This window comes from Colletes latitarsis, unplaced genomic scaffold, assembly GCF_051014445.1.
Source record: "Colletes latitarsis isolate SP2378_abdomen unplaced genomic scaffold, iyColLati1 scaffold0049, whole genome shotgun sequence".
Lineage (NCBI taxonomy): Eukaryota > Metazoa > Arthropoda > Insecta > Hymenoptera > Colletidae > Colletes > Colletes latitarsis.
The window spans coordinates 91,003-97,500 of record NW_027488399.1 but is presented as its reverse complement, the minus strand read 5'-3'; positions in this window follow the sequence as shown (position 1 = coordinate 97,500).

Here is a 6,498-nt window from a genome sequence, read left to right as displayed (position 1 = left end):
CGGCCGCTTATGGGGGGAACCGCGCGACCCAACCGCCCGCCCGAACGGCCTGTTATAACTTAGAGCGAAAACCAACACCTGTAATTTCCTTAATAATTGAGCTAGGGCAAAAAAAAAAAACGCTATCTTGTAGGAAAAAAGCAGGGGAACACGATGCCGTCGTTAAAAATATAGATTGCCGTGCTCGTTTTCGAGAAAAAAATGAAAAAATGGTCAAAATCGTCGCAGAACAAAAACTCGACACGCTATCTTGTAGGCAAAAATTAGACGAATTCAAAACCGTAGTTAAAAATATCGGTCGTCGCGCTAGTTTTCGAGAAAAAAACAAAAACGTTCAAAAAATTCGAGATAAAAAAAAAAAAACCAGCCTACCAGATAGAAAAAATTACACTGAACAAATATCATATAGGTCAAAATATGTGTTAGCGTACTAGTTTTCGAGATATAGACGAAAAACCGTCGCCGCCGATCGGTACGTCGGTCGATGCGAAAGCACCGCGCGACCGAGCGCCCGCCTAAAAGACCAGTTCGAACATACCGAAAAATCAAGAAACCGTAACTTCCTTAATAATTGAGCTAGGACAAAAAATCGACACGCTATCTTGCAGGAAAAAATCCGGGGAACACGATGGCGTCGTCAAAAGTGCAGGTCGTCGAGCTCGTTTTCGAGAAAAAAAAAAAAAAATTCTCAAAATTCGACAAAAAAATAAAACGATCAGTGGACCGTGTAGAGAATATAAAACTGCATAAGAATCGTATAGACGAAAATTGGCGTTCACGTGCTCGTTTTTGTGGAAAAAATTAAAAAAGCTCTCAAACTTCGAGATAAAAAAAAAAAAAACCATCTACCAGGTAGCCAACGGTAAACGGTACAAGTATCGTACGGGCGAAAATGAGCGTTACCGTGCTCGTTTTCGAGTTATTGACGAAAAACAGCCTGGAGCGATCGCTCCGGCGGTCGACGCGCGAAAGTTTCTAAGTCCGCTCTGCTCCGAAACACCGCTCCGGCGTCAAAAATCGTCGTAGGACAAAAAATAGACACGCTATCTTGCAGGAAAAAATCCGGGGAACACGATGGCGTCGTCAAAAGTGCAGGTCGTCGAGCTAGTTTTCGAGAAAAAAAAAAAAAAATTCTCAAAACTCGACAAAAAAATAAAACGATCAGTGGACCGTGTAGAGAATCTAAAACTGCATAAGAATCGTATAGACCAAAATTGGCGTTCACGTGCTCGTTTTTGAGAAAAAAGTTAAAAAAGCTCTCAAAATTCGAGATAAAAAAAAAACAAACCATCTGCCAGGTAGCCAACGGTAAACGGTACAAGTATCGTACGGGCGAAAACGAGCGTTACCGTGCTCGTTTTCGAGTTATTGACGAAAAACAGCCTGGAGCGATCGGTCCGGCGGTCGACGCGCGAAAGTTTCTAAGTCCGCTCTGCTCCGAATCATCGCTCCGGCGTCAAAAATCGTCGTAGGACAAAAAATCGCCACCCTATCTTGCAGGAAAAAATCCGGGGAACACGATGGCGTCGTCAAAAGTGCAGGTCGTCGAGCTCGTTTTCGAAAAAAAAAAAAAAAATTCTCAAAATTCGACAAAAAAATAAAACGAACAGTGGACCGTGTAGAGAATATAAAACTGCATAAGAATCGTATAGACGAAAATTGGCGTTCACGTGCTCGTTTTTGTGGAAAAAATTAAAAAAGCTCTCAAACTTCGAGATAAAAAAAAAAAGAACCATCTACCAGGTAGCCAACGGTAAACGGTACAAGTATCGTACGGGCGAAAATGAGCGTTACCGTGCTCGTTTTCGAGTTATTGACGAAAAACAGCCTGGAGCGATCGCTCCGGCGGTCGACGCGCTAAAGTTTCTAAGTCCGCTCTGCTCCGAACCACCGCTCCGGCGTCAAAAATCGTCGTAGGACAAAAAATAGACACGCTATCTTGCAGGAAAAAATCCGGGGAACACGATGGCGTCGTCAAAAGTGCAGGTCGTCGAGCTCGTTTTCGAGAAAAAAAAAAAAAAATTCTCAAAATTCGACAAAAAAATAAAACGATCAGTGGACCGTGTAGACAATATAAAACTGCATAAGAATCGTATAGACGAAAATTGGCGTTCACGTGCTCGTTTTTGTGGAAAAAATTAAAAAAGCTCTCAAACTTCGAGATAAAAAAAAAAAAAACCGTCTACCAGGTAGCCAACGGTAAACGGTACAAGTATCGTACGGGCGAAAATGAGCGTTACCGTGCTCGTTTTCGAGTTATTGACGAAAAACAGCCTGGAGCGATCGCTCCGGCGGTCGACGCGCGAAAGTTTCTAAGTCCGCTCTGCTCCGAAACACCGCTCCGGCGTCAAAAATCGTCGTAGGACAAAAAATAGACACGCTATCTTGCAGGAAAAAATCCGGGGAACACGATGGCGTCGTCAAAAGTGCAGGTCGTCGAGCTAGTTTTCGAGAAAAAAAAAAAAAAATTCTCAAAACTCGACAAAAAAATAAAACGATCAGTGGACCGTGTAGAGAATCTAAAACTGCATAAGAATCGTATAGACCAAAATTGGCGTTCACGTGCTCGTTTTTGAGAAAAAAGTTAAAAAAGCTCTCAAAATTCGAGATAAAAAAAAAACAAACCATCTGCCAGGTAGCCAACGGTAAACGGTACAAGTATCGTACGGGCGAAAACGAGCGTTACCGTGCTCGTTTTCGAGTTATTGACGAAAAACAGCCTGGAGCGATCGGTCCGGCGGTCGACGCGCGAAAGTTTCTAAGTCCGCTCTGCTCCGAATCATCGCTCCGGCGTCAAAAATCGTCGTAGGACAAAAAATCGCCACCCTATCTTGCAGGAAAAAATCCGGGGAACACGATGGCGTCGTCAAAAGTGCAGGTCGTCGAGCTCGTTTTCGAAAAAAAAAAAAAAAATTCTCAAAATTCGACAAAAAAATAAAACGAACAGTGGACCGTGTAGAGAATATAAAACTGCATAAGAATCGTATAGACGAAAATTGGCGTTCACGTGCTCGTTTTTGTGGAAAAAATTAAAAAAGCTCTCAAACTTCGAGATAAAAAAAAAAAGAACCATCTACCAGGTAGCCAACGGTAAACGGTACAAGTATCGTACGGGCGAAAATGAGCGTTACCGTGCTCGTTTTCGAGTTATTGACGAAAAACAGCCTGGAGCGATCGCTCCGGCGGTCGACGCGCTAAAGTTTCTAAGTCCGCTCTGCTCCGAAACACCGCTCCGGCGTCAAAAATCGTCGTAGGACAAAAAATAGACACGCTATCTTGCAGGAAAAAATCCGGGGAACACGATGGCGTCGTCAAAAGTGCAGGTCGTCGAGCTCGTTTTCGAGAAAAAAAAAAAAAAATTCTCAAAATTCGACAAAAAAATAAAACGATCAGTGGACCGTGTAGACAATATAAAACTGCATAAGAATCGTATAGACGAAAATTGGCGTTCACGTGCTCGTTTTTGTGGAAAAAATTAAAAAAGCTCTCAAACTTCGAGATAAAAAAAAAAAAAACCGTCTACCAGGTAGCCAACGGTAAACGGTACAAGTATCGTACGGGCGAAAATGAGCGTTACCGTGCTCGTTTTCGAGTTATTGACGAAAAACAGCCTGGAGCGATCGCTCCGGCGGTCGACGCGCGAAAGTTTCTAAGTCCGCTCTGCTCCGAAACACCGCTCCGGCGTCAAAAATCGTCGTAGGACAAAAAATAGACACGCTATCTTGCAGGAAAAAATCCGGGGAACACGATGGCGTCGTCAAAAGTGCAGGTCGTCGAGCTAGTTTTCGAGAAAAAAAAAAAAAAATTCTCAAAACTCGACAAAAAAATAAAACGATCAGTGGACCGTGTAGAGAATCTAAAACTGCATAAGAATCGTATAGACCAAAATTGGCGTTCACGTGCTCGTTTTTGAGAAAAAAGTTAAAAAAGCTCTCAAAATTCGAGATAAAAAAAAAACAAACCATCTGCCAGGTAGCCAACGGTAAACGGTACAAGTATCGTACGGGCGAAAACGAGCGTTACCGTGCTCGTTTTCGAGTTATTGACGAAAAACAGCCTGGAGCGATCGGTCCGGCGGTCGACGCGCGAAAGTTTCTAAGTCCGCTCTGCTCCGAATCATCGCTCCGGCGTCAAAAATCGTCGTAGGACAAAAAATCGCCACCCTATCTTGCAGGAAAAAATCCGGGGAACACGATGGCGTCGTCAAAAGTGCAGGTCGTCGAGCTCGTTTTCGAAAAAAAAAAAAAAAATTCTCAAAATTCGACAAAAAAATAAAACGAACAGTGGACCGTGTAGAGAATATAAAACTGCATAAGAATCGTATAGACGAAAATTGGCGTTCACGTGCTCGTTTTTGTGGAAAAAATTAAAAAAGCTCTCAAACTTCGAGATAAAAAAAAAAAGAACCATCTACCAGGTAGCCAACGGTAAACGGTACAAGTATCGTACGGGCGAAAATGAGCGTTACCGTGCTCGTTTTCGAGTTATTGACGAAAAACAGCCTGGAGCGATCGCTCCGGCGGTCGACGCGCTAAAGTTTCTAAGTCCGCTCTGCTCCGAAACACCGCTCCGGCGTCAAAAATCGTCGTAGGACAAAAAATAGACACGCTATCTTGCAGGAAAAAATCCGGGGAACACGATGGCGTCGTCAAAAGTGCAGGTCGTCGAGCTCGTTTTCGAGAAAAAAAAAAAAAAATTCTCAAAATTCGACAAAAAAATAAAACGATCAGTGGACCGTGTAGACAATATAAAACTGCATAAGAATCGTATAGACGAAAATTGGCGTTCACGTGCTCGTTTTTGTGGAAAAAATTAAAAAAGCTCTCAAACTTCGAGATAAAAAAAAAAAAAACCGTCTACCAGGTAGCCAACGGTAAACGGTACAAGTATCGTACGGGCGAAAACGAGCGTTACCGTGCTCGTTTTCGAGTTATTGACGAAAAACAGCCTGGAGCGATCGGTCCGGCGGTCGACGCGCGAAAGTTTCTAAGTCCGCTCTGCTCCGAATCATCGCTCCGGCGTCAAAAATCGTCGTAGGACAAAAAATCGCCACCCTATCTTGCAGGAAAAAATCCGGGGAACACGATGGCGTCGTCAAAAGTGCAGGTCGTCGAGCTCGTTTTCGAGAAAAAAAAAAAAAAATTCTCAAAATTCGACAAAAAAATAAAACGATCACTGGACCGTGTAGAGAATATAAAACTGCATAAGAATCGTATAGACGAAAATTGGCGTTCACGTGCTCGTTTTTGTTGAAAAAATTAAAAAAGCTCTCAAACTTCGAGATAAAAAAAAAAAAAACCATCTACCAGGTAGCCAACGGTAAACGGTACAAGTATCGTACGGGCGAAAATGAGCGTTACCGTGCTCGTTTTCGAGTTATTGACGAAAAACAGCCTGGAGCGATCGCTCCGGCGGTCGACGCGCGAAAGTTTCTAAGTCCGCTCTGCTCCGAAACACCGCTCCGGCGTCAAAAATCGTCGTAGGACAAAAAATCGCCACCCTATCTTGCAGGAAAAAATCCGGGGAACACGATGGCGTCGTCAAAAGTGCAGGTCGTCGAGCTCGTTTTCGAGAAAAAAAAAAAAAAATTCTCAAAATTCGACAAAAAAATAAAACGATCATTGGACCGTGTAGAGAATCTAAAACTGCATAAGAATCGTACAGACGAAAATTGGCGTTCACGTGCTCGTTTTTGTGGAAAAAATTAAAAAAGCTCTCAAACTTCGAGATAAAAAAAAAAAAAACCATCTACCAGGTAGCCAACGGTAAACGGTACAAGTATCGTACGGGCGAAAACGAGCGTTACCGTGCTCGTTTTCGAGTTATTGACGAAAAACAGCCTGGAGCGATCGGTCCGGCGGTCGACGCGCGAAAGTTTCTAAGTCCGCTCTGCTCCGAATCATCGCTCCGGCGTCAAAAATCGTCGTAGGACAAAAAATAGACACGCTATCTTGCAGGAAAAAATCCGGGGAACACGATGGCGTCGTCAAAAGTGCAGGTCGTCGAGCTCGTTTTCGAGAAAAAAAAAAAAAAATTCTCAAAATTCGACAAAAAAATAAAACGATCAGTGGACCGTGTAGAGAATATAAAACTGCATAAGAATCGTATAGACGAAAATTGGCGTTCACGTGCTCGTTTTTGTGGAAAAAATTAAAAAAGCTCTCAAACTTCGAGATAAAAAAAAAAAAAACCATCTACCAGGTAGCCAACGGTAAACGGTACAAGTATCGTACGGGCGAAAATGAGCGTTACCGTGCTCGTTTTCGAGTTATTGACGAAAAACAGCCTGGAGCGATCGCTCCGGCGGTCGACGCGCGAAAGTTTTCAAGTCCGCTCTGCTCCGAAACACCGCTCCGGCGTCAAAAATCGTCGTAGGACAAAAAATAGACACGCTATCTTGCAGGAAAATATCCGGGGAACACGATGGCGTCGTCAAAAGTGCAGGTCGTCGAGCTCGTTTTCGAGAAAAAAAAAAAAAAATTCTCAAAATTCGACAAA